Raw genomic sequence first — 22,061 nt, 5'->3', positions numbered from 1 at the left:
GCAAATGTTTCCAACACTTATGTCAATACCTGTTTTGGGCTCAGGCATCAACAAGCCAGAGGGTGCTTTTAAAAACCTTATTTAAAATCTACGTATTTATTCAAAACAGCCAGCTCTCACTGCATCCTCGGAGATGCACTGCGAATTGGGGTGGAAACTTCAGGGGCCTGAACTAAACGAACATTTATACCTGGGGACCCCCCGATGCCCGGGGCCCAAAGGGCAGCCAGGAAGTGAGCTCAGCAGGGGGAGATGGGCCATTGGAGAGAAGTGAATTACAGCACTGAAGTTCCTCATTAGTGTGGCTCGTGTTTGACCAAAGATTTAGGAGGAGGAGAGCATCGTGATTTGGAAGACCGTGGTGGTGGGGATGGGGGGAGTGTCAACTGTCATTCGGATCCTCAGCTCCCCATCCCACCTAGTGTTTTTCTTCCAGTGAAACTCACATTTGACAATAGGCCCAAGCCGTTCAGTGGTGAAGAGAGAAGACTAATAATATGTAGCGTTTCTTAAACATATTTCATGGGCATTTGACTACCGTTCATCGGTGAGCAAGCACCCCTGACTGCCTCCTGACCGATATATTCCCAGAACGTGTTTCGCGTTTGGGCGGTATATCTAACACTTATCTACGAGCATATTTTTCAGATTTTGAAATGTCCTTTGATTTATCCCCTCAGAGAATTATGGGTCCCTTCTATCTCTCCCCCTTCCCCTGGACACTTGGCTCTATCTGTGCCTTCTAGAATCTCTTGCCTCTTAACCTTTGCCAGCACAGGTACGGTAACTCCCCAAAGATTAACAGTCTGGTTGTAGGTGTGATTGAGATTGGCTTGGCTTGCCTTCAGAATCCAGTGCCCTGGCCTCCTAAATCACCTCCTATAATCTTGTGCACTTAGGCAAGGCAAACAAAATAATCTGTCAGGAAATACTAATGGGGCAGTGTCAACACAGACACTGTTTGTATTAACTGTCCCATTATTATTACCTTGCTCCTTAAATCCAATCAAACTTCAGTTCCCACTCTGCAGGGGTTGGATGTTAATTAGAAAGGATGTGTGTGTGTATGTACCTACGAGTACACACACATGCCCCTTCACACACCCGCATACCCCGCGTGCATGCTCGCCTCTGCCCGTGCAGACACGGGTCCCATTCCTAATTAATTTCGCTTGCACGCACTGCCGCACGTTTCCGGTGGGTCCTTCCGACTCGTGAAAGCATACATTCTGCGTGCACATCTTCAGCCCTGCATCTCGACATTTTCCAACAGATGTTAGCTAATGTGGTTGTAGAAGGTTCACAGTAGATGCTGTGAGTCCAATAAATCTTCCTCTTAAATGTAGGCCCTCCACCATCCCAGCATCTTCTACCTATAATACATTTTAATTACCTGGCTATTCAAATTATACTGAATTAGATTTGCACAGAGCAGCACCATGGATCCCTCCGTTTACATTTAATCCGCCACGAACCACATAAAATCGGCAAGTGCACTTTTATGAGAACTTGCAGGAGACTCTGAAGTCGGATACCTTTAAAATTATTAAGTGACAAAGATTACTAGCACTAAGGTTCTACTTTGCTTCCCCATTAGCCATTTAGGTGACAGCTGCTGTATTACACATAAAGATGAACCGTTCCTTGAGGGATGATAGTCGTTCCGTGGTGACACGGCTGGCATAAAGCGTTATCAGACCATGGCTGCTCTCGGAGCCATCACAGCCTCCTAGGTCCCTATCAGTACCCTCATTATCTGCATCACAGAGTGCCGAGAACGAACACTGCCAGGCCTCCCAGCTTCGCAGCTCATTTGAGAAGCGGAAATTAAATGTCCCAGGAGAGAAAACAAGCCTACTGTAACAGCACCGGCGCCCTACACCAATAACGAGCCGACCACGGTAGCACGGACTTCTATCTCATTAATTTAATAGGCTCCTGGAATGAGGATGGGAAGGTGGAGAGGCAGGCTTGACAAGTAGATCACTGAGCCGCGCTGGCATTGTGTGTCTTGCGAGCTCATCCCAGAATGCGGACTTACTATACGTATCGCCGCTCTTCAGATATTTGTTGGGGCTTTCCAAAGCTCTGAGCAGCAGAAAGAGATGAAACGTGGGAGGGAGAAAAAGATAGGGAGGGAGAGAGAGAGACAGATCGCCGAACAGGGGCAAAATGAGCTGATCATAAACATGACCTATGTTTCCACTATGTAGCCCTCCTATGTGAGGTGAGAGGACCCCAAGAAGTCGATAGGTAACAATAAAGGTGCTCTTTGCACGCAGCGAAAGAATCCCTAATTGTGCGCATCAAGCCTATTTCACAGAAGTCCTCACCTGCTGAAGACTGTTTTTTTTAAAGCGCTGTTCCTCCCCGCACCCGCCACAAAATTTGTACACGGTTTTGCAGCAAAAATATCAGCTCCTGTATGATCAGAGTGACACCAAGCAAAACCAAGCCGAGAAAAGAGGGGATTATCCAGATAAGCCAGACCAAAGAAACCTTCTCTTAAGAAAAACAAAATGCCTGAAATTTGCAGGTAATAGAAGCAATAGTGTTTTTTCACCTTGAATAATCTGATTAATGGCCTCAATTCCCAGCTGGGTAGGCTGCCCGTTTGGATCTCTGCAAGCCAAAAAGAGAAGCCAGACTGTCAACTCTGAGATATCAAGATTTTTTGTGCACTGGATTTTTACTTTTAATAACTGTTCTCCATCATTGTCATTTGCTTAAAGGCCTCGGGAGAAAGAAACAAAGATGGAGAAATTCAGTCTGCTGCACTTTCTGACATTGCTGACAGTGGCTGTTCTTGGCCTCAGGTTCTGTCCTGGTTAAAGGCAACTGTAGCAGGATGCAGGGCTCTGGTGGTTATGAGGCATTACTCATCTGTATAAAAGACCCGGTAAGCCTCTGGGCGCCGTGACTTTTGTCTTGCTCTAGCCTGGCGGGATTATGGGGCAGTGGAAAGACAGCCTGCTCTTCCCAGCATCAGAGGGAAGTGTGTGCGTCTCTGCACAATACTGACTTGCTGTGTGTCTTCGGGCAAGCTGCTTGACCTCTCTGAGTCTCAGTTTCTTTGTCGGTAAAAGGAGGAATAGCCATCAGCTCTTAGGAGAGTTGTGAGAATGAATGTAACGCAAATGAACATCCCTGGTGTGGTGTGCCGGGGCTCGATGTTGTCTGAATCGAATCAGACTGTCTATTACTGCTTTATACTCCCCTACGTTCTAAAATGGATTTGTGTGAGAATCTCCAGGCACAGGAGGAAATGGGGGAGGGGAGCTTTTAAAAAGGAGGAATGTGAAGAAGGGAGTGACATGAATAGAGAGGCCTCCCCCTGTCACACATCAGCTTCCCAGAGTACTGTCTCTCAGCACGGCTGTTCTCCAGCCGCATAGCTCACAGACTGCTCTGGGGATCTGAAGAAAGCTGAGGACCTCCTTGCTGAGAAAAAAAAAATCACTACTGCTTATCATTTTAAAGAGTCACGGACTACTGAAGCCCACGCAGACCCCAAGTCAAGGACACTTGCTCCAGAGAATGGAAAACAACCCCCTCCAGCCCTTCCTTCTCTCTCTCTCTCTCTCTCTCTCTCACACACACACACACACACACACACACAGAATAATCCAGTAATCATGTACAGACACAGGTGAGCTAGAAAGCAGAGTTTGGAGAATCCGAAGCCATCGGTATTCTTTCTCTTTCCCATTTGTTCAACACTATTTTCTTCTTCTTCTTCTCCTCCTCCTCCTTCTTTTTTAAGATATTATTTATTTATTTGAGAGAGACAGAGAGAGCATGGGCAGAGAGAGGGAGAAGCAGGCTCCCTGCTGAGCAGGTAGCCAGATGTGGGACTCAATCCCAGGACCCCGGGATCATGACCTGAGCCAAAGGCAGATGCTTAACTGACTGAGCCGCCCAGATGCCCCACTCTTCTACATTTAAAGGGAGGGTATACTCAAATGCTGTGTTCCTGAAGGCTTGAAGCTAGCAAATGAGAGCAAAGGTCAGGAGCTGAGGTAGCTCAGGGTGAATCAGCCTTCACGATGGCTAGTGAGCAGTAGCAGAGGCTTTTATCTCTGATCAGAGTGTCCCTACTCTGGGTGAGGAGCTGCGGTCTCAGCCAACTGGGCACTGGCCCCATCCAGTCCTGGTCACTGGGCTCTGGTTTGTTCTTCTCAGTCTTTTTATGGCTAAGTTGCCTAGGTCCCCAGTAATTTGGGGAGGGGTCCCTATTAGGTTCTTTTCCCAAGAGAGGGCTGGATTCTTGACCCCAATTCAGACTGAAAAACTGAGGTTGGGGTTTCTGCCCATGTCCAGGCACCAACCTCCGCTGCACATCTCACCTGCCTGTCCTGGATTCCTCCCTCTCCTGCTGCCACGACCTGCCCAAGTGGCCCGTCCCGCCTGGTGGCCTGAGGGAAGCCCACAGTCTTGAGCTAAGGGCCCTTCTTGGTCTGACAGTCTCTGCATGTAATAGACACTCAATCATTATCTCCGGAATAAAAAATATGACAACAATAAAGAAAAGAGATCGGGAACAAGAAGAAGAAAGGAATAAAAGGTGGACAGAGATCAGTGGGAGATGGGGCTGGTAGGTGGTACCATAGTTGTTACCTGCTAAGAATTAGAATAAATTAAAAAATTTCCCCACTTCTCCAAATGTCATCTGCTTTCTCATACTCCACTTCACAGTGAGGTCTCCTGGACATCGATGGGGGTAAAGGAAGACAAGATGATAACTCGCCAGAGAAAGCCTGTGGAGGGATCCCGAGGCCACGGGTCCATTTGGATGTCCCATCCTGTCCACCACGGACATTCCTGAGAGCCTCATGATTGCAGTATCCAAGGAGAAGCACTTCCCTAAAATGTGTCCGATGCCCAATCCCGATCTGCTTGCTAGATGCAGATACGAGCGTTTTCCTCCTGGACCTAATGGATTACAGTTTGTCCTTGAAGATGCGGAAAACTCTTTCCAGGAAGCTCCCCATCCTCAGGGGAAGACCTGCTTTGCCAGGACGTGTCTCCAGTCCTCCACCACACCCACAATGCAGCCGGGAGCTAACCCTTCCAAGGAGAAAAATAAGGAGAGGCGAGGCGCTGCGGGATCACTCTGATTAGCATGGGGCAGCTGCAGACTCTTTACCGACAGGTCCTACCTAGGAAAACAAGAATGCAACCTATCAACCAAGCATAGGGTAAAGCCACTGAGCAAGAGACGCACATGCCAGAGCAGGATGTTTCGTCAGAAATTACCTCCACATCATCTGCAGGACAAACAGACAAACACCTGTGGTGACGACAGCCTGACCGGCTAACCCCATGGTTCTCAAGAGGACGTTTGACAATATCTGGAGGCATTTCTGGTTGTCACAAGCTGGAGGGTAGTGGGCAGAGGCTAGGGATGCCACTGCAAGGCATAAGACAGCCCCCACCACGGAGAAATACCCAGCTGGAAACGTCCGGAGTGCTGCGGATGAGAAAGCCTTCTCTGGGTGAGCTCCGTTCACTAACTGTATACCTTTCCAGTCCCTTCCTGCCCCTGTTTTCTTCCTCCGCCCCCCCCCCCCCCCCCCCCCCCCCGCCTTCGCCTGTCATCAGCCATTCTCCTTCTCCGTTCTCCCATCCAGGCTTCAGCCAAGCCACACATATAGACAATTGGTCCCTGTGCCAAATCTTTTTCCTTTGGCTATATACCACAGTGACTAAAATTTCTGCTTCAATCGCTCTTTGAGGTAAAAAAATTAAAAAAAAACAAAAAAACAAAGCACACCAAAAAATCCAAAAAACCCTCACAAAACACAAAACACAAAAACACTTAAAACATGTGCTCTCTGTGAAGGAAAGCATGGTAAGCCACGCTCATGCATTCCCAATGAAGGTTAGATTATATAAGATCATATGCTAGTAAGTGGTGGATTAGGCTGGTTTCAATCCTTGGTAAATATACCCTAAAGATAAACGATTTACATCTAATACCTCGGGCTTCCTGTAATGTCACCTTGTGGATCTATCACTTAGTAACCTTACTAAATACTTCCAGAGTCTATTTATATATTTTAAATATCCTTTTAATTTTGGAATAATTTTAGATTTATGCAACAGTTGTAAAGATAGGATAGTATAGCCTATATGACCATCACTCAGCTTCCTTTAATTTTGACATCTTATATAATCAAAGTACATTTGTCTAGACTAGAAAATTAACATTGCTAAGAACAGGTATCTAAACTCCAGCCTTACTGATATTACACCATTTTTTCTACCAATGCCCGTCTTCTGTTCCAGGATGCCATTTGAGATACCATTTTGCATTTAGTTGTCATATACACTTTAAAAAATATATTTTTTATTTATTTATTTGTCAGAGAGAGAGAGAGAGAGAGAGAGTGCACAAGCAGGGGCAGCAGCAGGCAGAGAGAGAAGCAGACTCCACTGAGCAAGGAGCCCGATGTGGGGCTCGATTCCAGAACTCTGGGATCGTGACCTGAGCTGAAGGCAAACACTGAACCAACTGAGCCACCCAGGTGTCCCAAGTTGTCATATATTCTTTATTCTGCTCTGAGCTGTGAGTCTCTCGGACTTGCCTGTTTTCCATGACTTTTGACAGTTTTGAAGAATACGGGTCAGGCATTTTGTAGAATGACCCTTAATTTGGGTCTCTTTGATGTTTTTCTCATGTTTAGGCTAGAGTTGTGAGTTTCTGGAAAGAATACCAAAGGGGGAGGTGCCCATCTCATCACATCATATTAGAGGTACATGATGTAGACATGACTTATCACTGGTGCTGCTGACCTCGACCACATAGTTGAAGATGTGTCTGCCAGCTTTCTCCACTGTAGAGTTTTTCTTTTTCATCCCTCGTGTTTTATTCTTCAGAAATAAGTCACTAAGTCCATGCCACACTTCCGAGGAGGAGAATTAATAAGCCCCCTTTCCCGTGGGGGAAGTTATCAACAGGGGAATTCCTCTGTAAGGAAGATTTGTCTCTTTTTTCCCATTTATTTATCTAGACCATCATTTATTATTATCATTGTAGACTCACGGGTGTTTATTTTATTCTTCGGGCTATCGTGCTATTTATATTTTCGGTCCATGCATTTTTTTCAGAAACAGAAATTTAGAATTTTCTTATTAGCTTTGTTAGAAATTATTTCACTTATTTTAAATGTATATTTTCTCAGCTTCAATGGTTGCCTCACAGTTCTTGGATTCTGAGATTTGTGACACAAATGTCCGCCATCCCCACGGCTACCATGCTGCAGAGCCCAGGGAGTACTGATGACAGTGTAAATGATGCTCGGCACCCCTGGAGTAATACAACACAGAAGCATAGGCTAACTTGCTCTTCTGTGATTTTTATAAAATTTAACCAAAGTCACCCCTTTAAATCTTTGTTTTAAAAGCTTCCCATTAAGAACCATCTGAGTCTCTTTCTGTTCTATCACAACATCATAAGATATAAGGTATATTAGATAGACATATGTTCTCCAACCTGAAAATTCAGATTTTAGCCCCTATTCACCATGCAGATCAACATTCATCTTGCCACTAAGACCGGACCCATGCATGACTTCTTCTAGAACGTTGCATAAGCAAAGTTGCAGCTAGCCTGATGTTTACCCACCAGTAACTGAAGCAGCAACAATTGGTGATCAGGGTGAGGGCTGGGAGGAAGCGTGAGGAGGGGTCAAATATAGCAGATGGAATCCATGAGATTGACTCATAAATTAAAATATGCAGTGTCTGGCATAAAAACAGACACATAGACCAGTGGAACAGAGTAGAGAGCCCAGATATGGACCCTCAACTCTATGGTCAAATAATCTTCAACAAATCAGGAAAAAATATACAGTGGAAAAAAGACAGTCTCTTCAATAAATGGTGCTGGGAAAATTGGACAGCTATATGTAGAAGAATGAAACTCGACCATTCTCTTACACCATACACAAAGATAAACTCAAAATGGATAGAAGACCTCAACGTGAGACAGGAATCCATCAGAATCCTAGAGGAGAACATAGGCAGTAACCTCTTCAATATCAGCCACAGCAACTTCTTTCAAGATATGTCTCCAAAGGCAAAGGAAACAAAAGCAAAAATGAACTTTTGGGACTTCATCAAGATCAAAAGCTTCTGCACAGCAAAGGAAACAGTCAACAAAACAAAGAGGCAACCCACGGAATGGGAGAAGATATTTGCAAATGACAGTACAGACAAAAGGCTGATATCCAGGATCTATAAAGAACTCCTCAAACTCAACACACACAAAACAGATAATCATGTCAAAAAATGGGTAGAATACATGAACAGACACTTCTCCAATGAAGACACAAATGGCTATCAGACACATGAAAAAAATGTTCATCATCACTAGCCATCAGGGAGATTCAAATGAAAACCACATTGAGATACCACCTTACACCAGTTAGAATGGCCAAAATTAGCAAGACAGGAAACAACGTGTGTTGGAGGGGATGTGGAGAAAGGGGAATCCTCTTCCACTGTTGGTGGGAATGCAAGTTGGTGCAGCCACTTTGGAGAACAGTGTGGAGATTCCTTAAGAAATTAAAAATAGAGCTTCCCTATGACCCTGCAATTGCACTACTGGGTATTTACCCCAAAGACACAGATGTAGTCAAAAGAAGGGCCATCTGTACCCCAATGTTTATAGCAGCAATGGCCATGGTCGCCAAACTGTGCAAAGAACCAAGATGGCCTTCGACGGATGAATGGATAAGGAAGATGTGGTCATATACACTATGGAGTATTATGCCTCCATCAGAAAGGATGAATACCCAACTTTTATATCAACATGGACGGGACTGGAAGAGATTATGCTGAATGAAATAAGTCAAGCAGAGAGAGTCAATTATCATATGGTTTCACTTATTTGTGGAGCATAACAAATAACAAGGAGGACATAGGGAGATGGAGAGGAGAAGGGAGATGAGGGAAATTGGAAGGGGAGATGATCCATGAGAAACAATCTGAGGGTTTTTGAAGGGGCAGGCGGTGGGAGTTTGGGGGAGCCAGCTGATGGGTATTATGGAGGGCACGTATGGCATGGAGCACTGGGTGTGGTGCATAAAAAACGAACTCTGTTATGCTGAAAAGAAATTTATTTAAAAAAATATGCAGTGTCCCCAAAAGGGAGTTAATCTCTTTTATTATTTGAATTTCTCTTCTCTGAAATGTCTCCAACTTTTCTATATCTTTCTTGAACCAACTGGAATGGTATACAGGGGACCCTGCTGGTTTTGAGGGCTTGCTGCTTTCTGATTGACTGTGTGCCCACAAAGTCCCTAGGCCTCTGCTCTGGTATTTTGAGGGAACAGTCAGCAGTTACCCCCAAGGGGTAACTGGGCCAAGGCCCATGTCAGGTACCATCACCCCCAACAGGCCCTGTCACAGCACAGATCACACATAACTCATTGCTATTGTCGATCTGGTGACTCACCTTCCCCAAAGACTGTGAGTTCTTGGGGCAGGAATCCCAGTACTTTCTATAACAATTGACATATACTATGTATTTTTATATATTAAATGAATGAATGAAGGGTTAATGGCTCATCCTCCATCAAAATTCACCCATGGTAAAATTCATCTCCTTCATTTTCCCCACCAGCCTTTACAAACCGCCCTGAAAATTTCCTGACATTTCGGTACTCATAAGAGCACAGGGTCATGTGCATTTCTGGTCATTGCCCTGTGTACCTTCTCTTCCAGGTCATTTAAAACGATGTTAAATAGTTACAAACTAAACACAAATCTTGGGATTCTGTCACCAAGAATTCATACAGAGACCTGTTGACTCGACCCGACCTTTTGCTTGCTGCTCTGAACAGTAAGTATTCGTAAGTAATTCGATAGTAAATTCATGCTTATTTTAAAAGATGTCTGTTCACTTCTAACAGGTCAGCTGTTCAAAAAGAGGAAAGGATTGGGTTTAAGAGCCCCTTCTTTTCTCCCTTTCCCCATTGCCCTACAAGCGCTCGTCAAGCATGGCTTGGGTATATGGGAGATGGGGAACAGGCAATTCTATTTAAGATAAAAAAGAAAGCCTCTCTTTTAAAAGTAAAGTGTGTGTGTGTGTGTGTGTGTGTGTGTGTGTGTGTGTGTGTGTATGTGTGTGTGATTAAAAAAATAGATTTTGTGTTTGGAACAATTTGTATTAAGTTCACGGCAAACTTGAATAGAAAGTACAGAGATTTCCCACATCTCCTCGGTCCCTCTCCACCTCTCCCCCATTATCAACATCCCCTACCAGGGTGGTACTTCGATTATGACAGGTGACCCTACATTGACCCATCATTATCACCCAAAGTCCAGACTTTGCATTATGGCTCACTCCTGAGGTGGTATGTCCTGTGGTTCTGGACAGACCTGTCATGACACGTGTCCACCATTTCCGTATCTGTGAAAGAGTAGTTTCACTGTCTTAACAATCCCCTGTGCTCTACTTATCCACCCTGCCCTGCCCCCTAACTGCTGTCAACAACTGATCTTTTTATGACCTCCAGGGCTTTCTTGGCCTTTCCCAGAATGCTGTATAATTAGAATCCTACAGTATGTAGCCTTTTCAGGTTGGCTTCTTTCCCTTAGTAATACACATTTAAGTTTCCACTGTGACTTTTCATGGCTTGATAGGTCATTTCTTTTTAGTGCTGAATAATATCCCATTGGCTGGATGTGCCACAAAATTCGGCTCTTTGATCACATGTCACATCCCTCCAGTAAAACATGCTAATAACTGGCCCACAGCTGGATGAATTTTCACATGAACACATACACACAATGAACACTCACGTCCAGAAACAAACCGTGTCAGCACAGAAGGCCCGTGATGTCCTGTTCTAGTCAATGTCCCCACAAGGCTCACCACTCTCCTGACCTCTAAGACCATATATGATTAGTTTTGGCTGTTTAAGCCAGTTCGGTGTAGACTTTGGAAATGTTTCTTTCAATCAGTGACCTAGAAGGCAACTGGCCATTTTCCTCCTAGAATCTGGCCTCCTACACCCAGATTAAAGGGAAAATCTGAAAGATAACGAATGGAATAGTGTTTCTTTGTTTTCTCAAAGGACACCCACAGTGCCCTCCTAGAAGTGAAGAATGGATTCGAAGCACTTGTTTCCTCTCGAGACCGCATAGTCGAGCTTGTACAACACCAAAACAAGCTGTTGACAAGTGGCAAGTTCAAGCATATAATTTATTTGACATTGTCTAGGCCAGAGTGCAGTCGTCTCTTTGAATCTAACAGTAAAGTAAAACACTTTCAGATAGAATGTGGATTGGATAGCTACTCGATGAATTCATTTGCTCTCAGGATTTAAAGTGTGTTTAGTGTGTGTGAGAGCTGGCCTGAGCAGACCTACCTGAGGACATTGCATATCTCTCAGACCTGTCACCCCTACCATATCAGCCAATCTTCCTAAGGCAAAAAAAAAAAAAAAAAAAAAAAGGTTTTAAAAGTGGACTATAAAATGTTGAAGCGCACAAACACACACACCCATGCTTACACCTTTATACACACACAGAACATATAAAGAAACAAAAATGAGGGGCGCCTGGGTGGCTCAGTGGGTTAAAGCCTCTGCTTTCGGCTCAGGTCATGATCCCAGGGTCCTGGGATTGAGCCCCGCATCGGGCTCTCTGCTCAGCAGGGAGCCTGCAAAAAAAAAAAAAAAAAAAGAAACAAAAATGATTCGCAAACGTTCTAGATACAATGGGGAAAGAAAGCAATAGATACTTCTTTTTGTTTATTACCATAGTGAGTTACTCTCCTGCATCAGAGGAAAGCCCATAGAGCCTTACCTATCATAAATGTTAGAACTGTAACGCTCAACATGATCATCTCGAAAACTCCCATCCATCTCCATCCTTGGACATCATGGCTATGGAAGAATGGACTGAATTCTTAAGCATAGTCACATGATATTTTGAAGGATGTAAAGTAACTTATCATGAAGGGTCAGTGGACAGTTTCTGCATAAAAGTCAGGTTTGGCGTTTGATTTGTTGGAGGACTCGTGGCTCCTCTCAGCAGAAATAGGCAGAGGACATTAGAGAGTCCACACGAAGGTCCTGAGCCTCCCTCTCATCTGCCCAGGAGGGACTGACCACTACCTTCTAACATCTGCTTAGGAACTACAAAGGGCAGGAACCCGGAAGACCAAACTGACACACCTTATAACATCATGCAGTCCTTTAAAAATAGAAAGAAAAAAAAAAATCAACCTTAATAATTATAGCTACAAAAGCTGGTTTTTATATTTTACTAAGCACATACAAACATTCTCTAATTTAATCCCCCAAATAATTCTATGAGTTAAATATTATTGTCATGATCTTTTTTACAGGTAGGGAATCTGGGCATTTAAAAGGGACATAGTTTGCTCAAGTTCACACACCTATCCAGTTGTAGAGGCTGCTTCGTCTGTTCCCTTAGACACTAAGCAATGTGGTCTCCCAAGTCATAGGCCAACAGATAAATTATACTACTGTGACACTAGGAATGCCGGATGATTCAGAGACTTGCTCAAAACAAAGAACACACTCACAGTAGAGCTAAAATGAGGATAACTTGGTCTTTACTGTTAAAAGGATTCTTTGTCTTTACCACCTAATCTTAATGAAAAGTAACTGATAATTTAACATAGACTAAAAACTAAAATCTTAATTGATTAGTTTCCCTGGGCAAGCCTAGAATTGCCTATAAATATCCCCACGGCAGTGATGAGGGCCAACCCTATCTAAAAAAAGGAAATATGCATGAAGGCTAGCAGTGTCAACCCTGCTGTCCCCACAGAAAACACCTTTTCTCCATGGACGTTGGTTACTCCACTTCCCCTCTCACCGAGGCCCAGGGTTCTTAGACTCTTCCCTTTCTGTCCTATTAACCTATGCTCTCTATGTAATAAAACAATTCATCACAGAAAATATAAGTAATGATTATTATCCCAAATACAACCAAGATGACGTCGTTCAATGCAAACTGATATATTCAAAATTACTTTGAACTTCATTATCTTGGTGTTTGTGTAATTTAAAAAGTTTAAGAAAACATTTCGTTTGTATAACTTCGTCCTGCGTGCTTTAAAAACATATTGTTTGATACACCCAGCACTCATATCTTAGTTTCTAAATACCAGTCTCCAGTGGAAGGACCCAGGGGTCCTTAGCAAAATGTCTGATTCTAGGGCTGGGTCAAAGAAAATACAAGGTGGGCTTGGAGCATGGTCTAGTGCCAGAAAATAAGAAAGTCCCTAAAAAAAACAAATCAAAACAAAAGGGTGGAAGCATATCAAAGGAAGACAGGAGCCAATCTGAAAAAGCTCCCAAGGCCAAAGCAGGAAGAATTTGAGCAACAGGATATGGATACAAATGGATAATCTGATAAAGAAATAAATGAGGAGAAGTGATAAATCTTCCCTAGAGAAATTTCCAAATGATAATTACCAAATAACATATACACATACAACCATTCTAGGTGACAGCAGGCTGGACTTGGTGTTTGCTTTCAAAGGGTAGAATTTGGAAAGGAGGAAATAGTAACTTCATAATGGAGAAAACTGACAAACACTATCTGAACTAATTAACCAATTTTATTTTATTTATTTATTTTTTTTAAAGATTTTATTTATTTATTTTGACAGAGAGAGAGATCACAAGCAGGCAGAGAGGCAGGCAGAGAGAGGGGAGGAAGCAGGCTCTCCACAGAGCAGAGAGCCCGATGCGGGGCTCGATCCCAGGACCCTGAGATCATGACCTGAGCCGAAGGCAGCGGCTTAACCACTGAGCCACCCAGGCGCCCCTAATTAACCAATTTTAAATGCACCACTGAAGAGTCATGTTGATATCATATACTTCCTAATATAATGTGATGACAAGGGCACCTCACCCTGTGGCATTCCTTCTAAAACTCACAACCCTATCTAATCATGAGAAAAATATCAAACAAACCCAAAATGATGCACATTCTACAACATGTGACCAGTCAAAATTATGGAAATAAGGACAGACTAAGATTGTCACAGATCAGAGGAGATATGGTGTATAAATACGATGTGACATCCCAGATGGGATGCTGAAACAGAAAAAGTGCATTAGTGGAAAAATTCATGAAATCCAAATGAAGTTGGGAGTCGAGTTAATAACAATATGACAACTTTGTTTTGACATATACTGTGATTATATAAAATGATAAAATTAGGAGAAGTTGAAAATAGACAATATTGATAATTTAGTGAAAAATCATATGGACAATATAATAACATAGATAGGGAAAATAATATAGATGAGAAATAACTTGTTCCAAGCATTAAAAATGTGTCCCAGAAGCAAAATCTGTTCTTTTTTGAAGGTACAAGGAAGGCCTTGTCACCCAAGACACGAATGAAGATTTAAAAGGAACACTTAACAAAGCTGTTACAAACATTGATCACTAAGGGCAACTTACTGGCCTTTTGAATTTTTTTCTCAACTAGGTGAAGAGATGAGCAGGGTCTGTAAAAACATTGTCTCGTATTGATGCTCATTGGCAAAGAAAATTTATCATTCACCTTACTGAGTTACAGGGAAAACTTCCAAGTGTTTCTGAATAAAACCTTCAATCTAAGGATTGTATGCATGACTGAAAATGGCTTTGCAAACTAACATCTTTTACCTATCTTTACAAAGCCAGCTCACTTTAGTATTCCAGGTGTAAGTCAAAGTAAATACAGTAATTCTAATGTGGAGCTGTAGAATACATACCCTAGGGAGGTGAGTTGGATTCTCTCCATGGTCTGAACCACCTGGTTATGCACTTACTCATCTGTCACTATTTGCTGAAAATGTGTTCAGCCTTGTTTTGAAACCCTTGAGAGATCTGGTGAAAGACCTTCAGAAGTATTTTCCCAATCCAGTGGCAGAGAAGATGAGATAAACAACAGTTTCCCACCACTTCATAGACATTACCAAATAATTTGATACCTTCCATAGAAGAATAGATGACTAGAGATGACTTTGAAAAGCTTCTTGAAACAGAAGTCACCTGGAAGAATGTGATTAGTGGTGTAAACATTTGTCATTTTTGGCTGCCAACATTTTTGAGCACCCTTCTCATACTTTGTTAATTTTCTACATGGTAGAAAAGTGGAAGATTTGTAGAATTCACACTCCAAGAATGCCTCATAGCTAGTATATAAATGATCAACCTGCCTTTCAGCCAATTAGGACCTCCATGACAGACTTGGGTTCAGAACTAACCATCATGAAGGAGTGGCGGGGCAAGGGTATTGATTCAGGGGTAAGGAATATTTTTTTCTTCTGGAGTAACAGTGCTTAGTGCTAAGAGTCATGTTTGCTTAGCAGCGAATAGGCTTATTTCACAAGAGCTACTCCAGTGTTGTTGGCATTACTCATGGCTGGATAGCCTCAAAATCTGGCTTTTTGGACCAAATGAACCTTCCGTGAGTTACTCAAAACCCTTCAATATATTCCTTGTCAGCTTAAAGTAGCTTCAGTGAATTCAAGTGAATTCAGTTGTTGCAACTAAGAACCCCCACCTACACAAAATGTAGTAATTAAATATTTTTTTCTTTTCTCCAGTTATATACGCACTGTCTTTGCAGGATTGGGCCAGACAACACTTTCTTGGCTCCAGCTGTTTTTATCCAAAACTGAATGAAGGTGCTAGATTTATCTGGACATCTCGTGCTACTTGAGAGAGGTAAGTAGATAATGTTAACTATCTGTCTATCCAACTGTCTATCCTTCTCTTTTCCTAATTCTCTCCCGTATCTTCAGCTGCTGGCTGAACAGTGAAAGTCAGTTAACTGGTCGTTTTGTCCACATAGTACCAAGCAACTACTGAGAAAAATCTTTTCTGTTAAATTGACATTAGTGTTATGTAGATAGATACAGAGATGTATAGATACAGATGTAGATATACATTACATATGGATGGCTAGAGATGTATAGAAATGAGTGAATTAGCTGGCTTTAACGCTGCAGTAGTACATTAATGACATAAAAGGTGTGATACTGGTAATTGCTTCCCAGGCTTTCCATTCTGCCTTTGTCTAATATAAGCTCTTGAAGGAAGTCCAAGTCACTGGGTGATCTTCTATTCTACTTATTCCCATTAATTTTGAAACAGTCTAAATATCTATACCAATTGACATTTAAAAACTTCAAAGCCAGACGTTCTTAGCCTATGCACTTACTTTCAGTGGGCCTAAAATATTTAACTAAGATCCCAAGTGTTTACAAAGGACCGAAGAGAAGGGCTCATCTAAGGGGAGAAGCTGGAACAGTGTGCAGTTGCCCAACTGCCACCTGAAAACCATAAATTAGTTACCCTTCACTTTTCCAGTAAATATCTAGGGCTTGGGTCCTTCCCCAGTTGGAGACAAAATCTTTGATCTTTGATCTGCTTGTCTAACTTTTGTTTTTTAACTTCACAGTGTCCACTGTCACAATGTGCCTTTAGTCCGGATTATGCATACCCCCTAGCAAGCAGTTGAAGATCTGTAACCCAACCCCTCTTCCCAATGCCCAATGTGCCGTCTTGTAATTGGGCTCTATTTCTGTCATATTGAATGATCAATGCCAATTTTCCCCTTCTTTGTTGAAAAGATTGAGTTGACTCAATCTCTTTACAGATGTAATTATGTATTCAAAATCAACTGGAATTCACAATCAACAGAGACAATGTAGAGTAACAGAAAGAAAATGATAAGGCTTTAGGTGAAATTGGCCTACATTTTAACCATAGGCAATACAAATAATCCACATAATATCTCATTACAAATCTCTTAGAAATAAAAAAATGTATTTGCATAATTTGAATTCAAAAATACCATATATAAAGCAAATATATCGAATCATAGTTTATAATTATTTTAATTTTTCCACTAACTCTAATTTCTTTCGGAATATTTTTTATAAAAAATTACTGTTTGTTTTTTTTTTAAAGTGGGGTGAGCGGGGTGGGGGGCAGAGGAAGCAGCAGACTTCCCACCAAGGAGGAAGCCTGATGCAGGGCTCTGTGGGGCTTAATGCCAGGACTCTGGGATCATGACCTGAGCCAAAGGCAGATGCTAACCAACTGAGCCAAAATTCCCATTCTTTTAAAAGATTATGCATGCTTGTTTTTAAAAAGCAAACAATACTGAAAAGTATAATAATTTAAAAAATCAACAAAAGACCTCAAGTCCAACCACCTGGAAAGAGCTGATTAACATTTTGTGCCCTTCCTAGCAGACATCTCTTTTACAGGTAACACACAAATGGTTAACTGATCAAACAGAAATAATTTCGTAACAATTGGAACATACTGTAATTGTTATTCATTTGTTTTATATTTTTACTTCAGGGTATTCCTTAAAGCTCTAAACATCATTTTGTAATTTTCAGAATACAGGTATTTTCCATCTTTGTCAGATTTATCCTTAAGTATTTGATTTTTCTTCTGGATGCCATTTTTAACGGTTGGTGGTGTTTTTGATTTCAACTTCAGATTGTTCATTGCTATCATATAGATACACAATTGACTTTATATATTGTATATTGATCTTGTTTCCTTCAACCTTGTTAAATTCACATATCAGTTTTAATAACATTTTTTGTAGGTCCCTAGACAATCATGTCTCTATGAATAAGATAGTTTCACTTCTTCCTTTCTAATAAGGATGATATAATTCCTTTTCTTGCCTATTACCTTGAATAAAATAGAAAAATAATCTATTCTACGAGGCTGAATAGAGGTGGTAAAGCAAGCATCCTTGTGCTGGGCCTTGTGTTAGTGGGAAAGCATTCAGTCTTTTACCAGTAAGTATATACCATTATCTGTAAGTTTTTTATAGATACCCATTGTCAAGTTGAGAAAATTACTTTCTATTCCTAGTTTGCTAAGAGTCTTCATCAGAAATGAATGCTGGATTTGGTCAAATGTTTTTTCTGTGTCTGTTGAAAAGACACCATGGTTTCTCTTTTTTAGTTTGTTAATATGGAGAATTACACTGAGTTTTGAATGTTAATATATCTTTGCATTCCTGGGGTAAACGTCACTTGACCCTAATGCTTTTTATATATTGGTGGATTCAGTTTGCAAAAATTTTGTTTATAATTTTTGTGTCTATGTTTATAAGTGATATTGATCTGTGTTTGGTTTGTGTGTTTTTCTCATATATCCATCTGATTTTGGTACCAGGTAATTCTGGCCTCATAGAATGAGTTGGAAATTAGTCACTTCTCCTTCTCCTAACTTTTCTGGGAGAATGTTAGGTTTGGTGTTATTTCTTCCTTACATGTTTGATAAATTCACCAGTGAAGTCATAGGGACCTGGAATTTTCTTTGGAACACGGTTTTTAATTACAAATTCAATTTATTTAATAGAGGTAGAGCTAGTCAAGTTACCTATATTTTTCTCCAGTGAGCTTTGATAGTTTGTGTCTTTCAAGGAATATGTCCATTTTATCTAAGTTGTGAAGTTTATTGGCATAAAGTAGTTCATAATATTCACTTATTATTCTTTTGATATCTGTAGAGTCTGTATTGATGTCAACTCTCTCACTCCTAGTACCGATAATTTGTGACATCAGTCTTTTTTCCCCCCAATATATCTGGTTAGAGTTGTCTCAATTTTTTAAAAAATTCATTCAGTGACTTAGCTTTTGGGTTAACTAATTTTTCCCTGTTTTCTATTTCTTTATTTCTGCTGTGATCTGTATTATTTCTTTTCTTCTACTTTGGGTTTCATGGGCTTTCTTTCTTTCTTTCTTTCTTTCTTTCTTCCTTTCTCTCGTTTTTAAAGATAGAAGCTAAGGTCATTTTTTTGAGACCTTTCTTCTTTCTCTAATGCAGGGATTTGGTGCTGTAAATGACTGCTTAAATGCTGCCTTAGTGGTATCTCACAAATTTTGATATGTTCTTTATTTGCCTCATTCAATTCAAAATGTGTTTTACTTCCCCTTTTGATTTCTCCTATGACTTATTAGATTATTATTTTTTTTAAGATTTTATTTATTTATTTGACAGAGATCACAAGTAGGCAGAGAGGCAGGCAGAGAGAGGCGGGGAAGCAGGCTCCCCACTGAGCAGAGAACACGATTCTGGGCTTGATCCCAGGACCCTGGGATCATGACCTGAGCTGAAAGCAGAGGATTTAACCCACTGAGCCACCAGGCGCCCCGACTCATTAGATTATTTAGAGTTATGTTACTTAAGTTTAAATATTAAATATTTAAATTGAAGTTAAATATGGGGGCATTTTCTAGAGGTCTTTCTGTTAGTGGTCTCTGATTTAATTCCATAGCAATTAGAAAATAAACAGTATGACTTGAATTCTTTTAAATTTATTGAGATTTGGGGTGCCTAGGTGGCTCAGTGGGTTAAAGCCTCTGCCTTCAGCTGGGGTCGTGATCCCAAGGTCCTGGGATGGAGCCCCACATAGGGCTTTCTGCTCAGCGGGGAGCCTGCTTCCTCCTCTCTCTCCCTCTACCTGCCTCTCTGCCTACTTGTGATCTCTGTCAAATAAATAAATAAAATCTTAAAAAAAAATAAAAATAAATTTATTGAGATTTGACTTATGGCCCAGATTGCAGTCTATTTTGGTAAATGTTCCATGTGCGCTTTAAGAAGAATGTTTATTCTGTGGTCGTTGAGGGGAGTTTTCCATAAATATCAGTTAGATCAAGGTGGATGATAGTCAATATCCTTGACTATCCAAATAGTCAATATCCTTCCTGATTTTCTAATTATTTTATCAATTCTTGACAGACAGACATGGATATTTCTGACTCTTTTGAAATAAACTCATCCAAAAACACACGGAGACATATTGAATAAGTGAATTAAAGCAGAGGACCACATAATGATATTTTTAAAGAAAGAATTTGGGGGAATGGGGTTGCAATTGACAATGACTAGGTATAGAATTGAGGTATAGAATGGAAGGAGATCATGGCGGAGCCCTGAAGAACACTCAGGTAGCTAACTGTTCTACTTCTGCATTAACATGGACCCTTCTATTAGCACCAGTGATGAATTTCCCAAAGAAACAAGTTGGGGATACACCAGACGAACCCACTTGAAAAAGGAAGAATTTGCCCAATAATGGCAATCTTTAGGGACATCCTTAGCAGCAATCACAAGCAGCAATGCTGTAATGTCATTAACCTTATTCCTCTCCCTCTGTAAAAGGTCACTCTGTTGGTGAATTGTGCATCCACACCCTCACAAAGATAAGGAGCCATTAACAAAGCCTGTGTGTTGGCGGCCCCACCAACTCTATCTCACCCCCTTAGCACATTTTCTAACATTCTGTCATGAAGTCATTGGCAGGGTTGGTGTCTGAAAACCATGGCTCAGATGTTTCTAAACCCTTTTTAATCCATGACAAAGGCCTCCCTTTATTGTTGTTTTGTTTTCCTTTGGTGCCCCTACAGCATGGCAGCCAGTGTGCGCTCCTGATAAGCAGTGAGCCATGTAGATGTTGTTCAGTCTCCTCGTGCCGACCACCACGCAACCTGCCAAGCCCCAAATGTGGGATGCCACATGGCTTCCCCTCCCCCCACCCAGAACCCATGCCAACGGCCCCCTTAGCAGGCCACATATCTTCAGAAGAACACAAAGCTAATTTATTGTGTCACAAACAGCGTTTAGGATTGTCTAATTTGGGGGAGGCGGTAGAGCTAATGTAAATCATTTTATCCCAAGTGAGATATTATCTAAGTGAGATAGCAGGCAGCTCCCAACTTGGAGCAAAAATGAGAAGAAATTGCTACTCTGATGATGGATTTTTCTGAGAGGTGATTTTCTCCTTCCCTTCCTGGGTTTATATAGCAGGGATGAAGAGAAGACTATACCATTTCAGGACACAATGCCAACACTTGCTACCTTTAACAAAAGAGGCCCCTGTGTGTCCAGGGGAGTGTGACAAAGGATGTGAGAGCAGACTCTATAAATGGTGGCAGCCCGAATAAACTGGGTTGGGAAAGAAATGCGGGAAGGAATTGCTACTCAGTTGGTTATGTGGCCTGAATGACTATCCCAACTGCCGAGTGTAGACGAAGAGCCAAGTCAGAATACACGTGATGGTGGGGGGGAGGGGGTCTCAGAGCCCCAAGCTACTAGTACCTGAATGATGGGACAGGTAGAGTCTTGTTTGAGGTAAGCTAGAAAATTGGTGGGACATAAGAGTCCATGTAAAGGGCAATTCAGAAGCCAATGGAGAAGACCAGTTGCCAAGAGAGTATTAAGAATCAAGGAGATTAAGGCATGGAGAGCTAGTTCTTGGGGAAGAGGTTAATTGCTAACTCTGGATTAGAAGATGAGAATCAGTGGGATCTGTGGGATATTGAAGGTGGGGGATCACTTGTTAAGAACCCACCCAGCTTTTACCTTTTAACTGCAATGGCAAGTCCCTACCACCACCTTGGTTCCTAAAGGAGCTGAGATTTTGAAGGCTACTTCAAGTTCCATGTACACTGTAGTCCAATATCCTTGAACAGGATGTGACAAGAGCTGCTGTGCTTTGCCCATTCTCCTTGGTTTTCAATGATCCAGAGACACTGCCTTCCTTTCTCTGGAAGCAGTAAAGGCCAGGGAGCTGGAGGGAGCAGAACTGCATCACGGACATTTGATTTTCCTGCAAACATCCTTTTAGCAAAACATGGTCCCAATTTCCAATTCTAAAGCTTCCTGCCACCTTTTGCTCCTCAGCCTTGTCCATGCTGCACTCTCCCTGGCACTTGCTACTACCCAAAGAGCAAGGGCAGGGATAGCTAGCCCACCACTTTAATAAGAAGAAAGCAGTCTTTCTCAGTCTGGGACGTGAGAGCTCATTTTCCACCAGCTCTGCAGTTGATGACTCCAAGTTTTGGACCATCTGCCAATCAGCTTTGCAAAATGGTGTCAGGCGAATGATTGAGAGACCTTCCAATTCTCTTGAGACCCAGGAGTCACCCACTGTGTCCCTCCTTCAGCCTGCTTCCTAATCCAGCCCTCTCCTTATTGCAAACCGATCCCTGCAATTTCACACAAGCCTTGAGTTCCTTTCCCCAGACCTGCCC

Source organism: Lutra lutra, chromosome 6, assembly GCF_902655055.1.
Source record: "Lutra lutra chromosome 6, mLutLut1.2, whole genome shotgun sequence".
Lineage (NCBI taxonomy): Eukaryota > Metazoa > Chordata > Mammalia > Carnivora > Mustelidae > Lutra > Lutra lutra.
Note: the sequence above shows the minus strand (reverse complement) of the source record.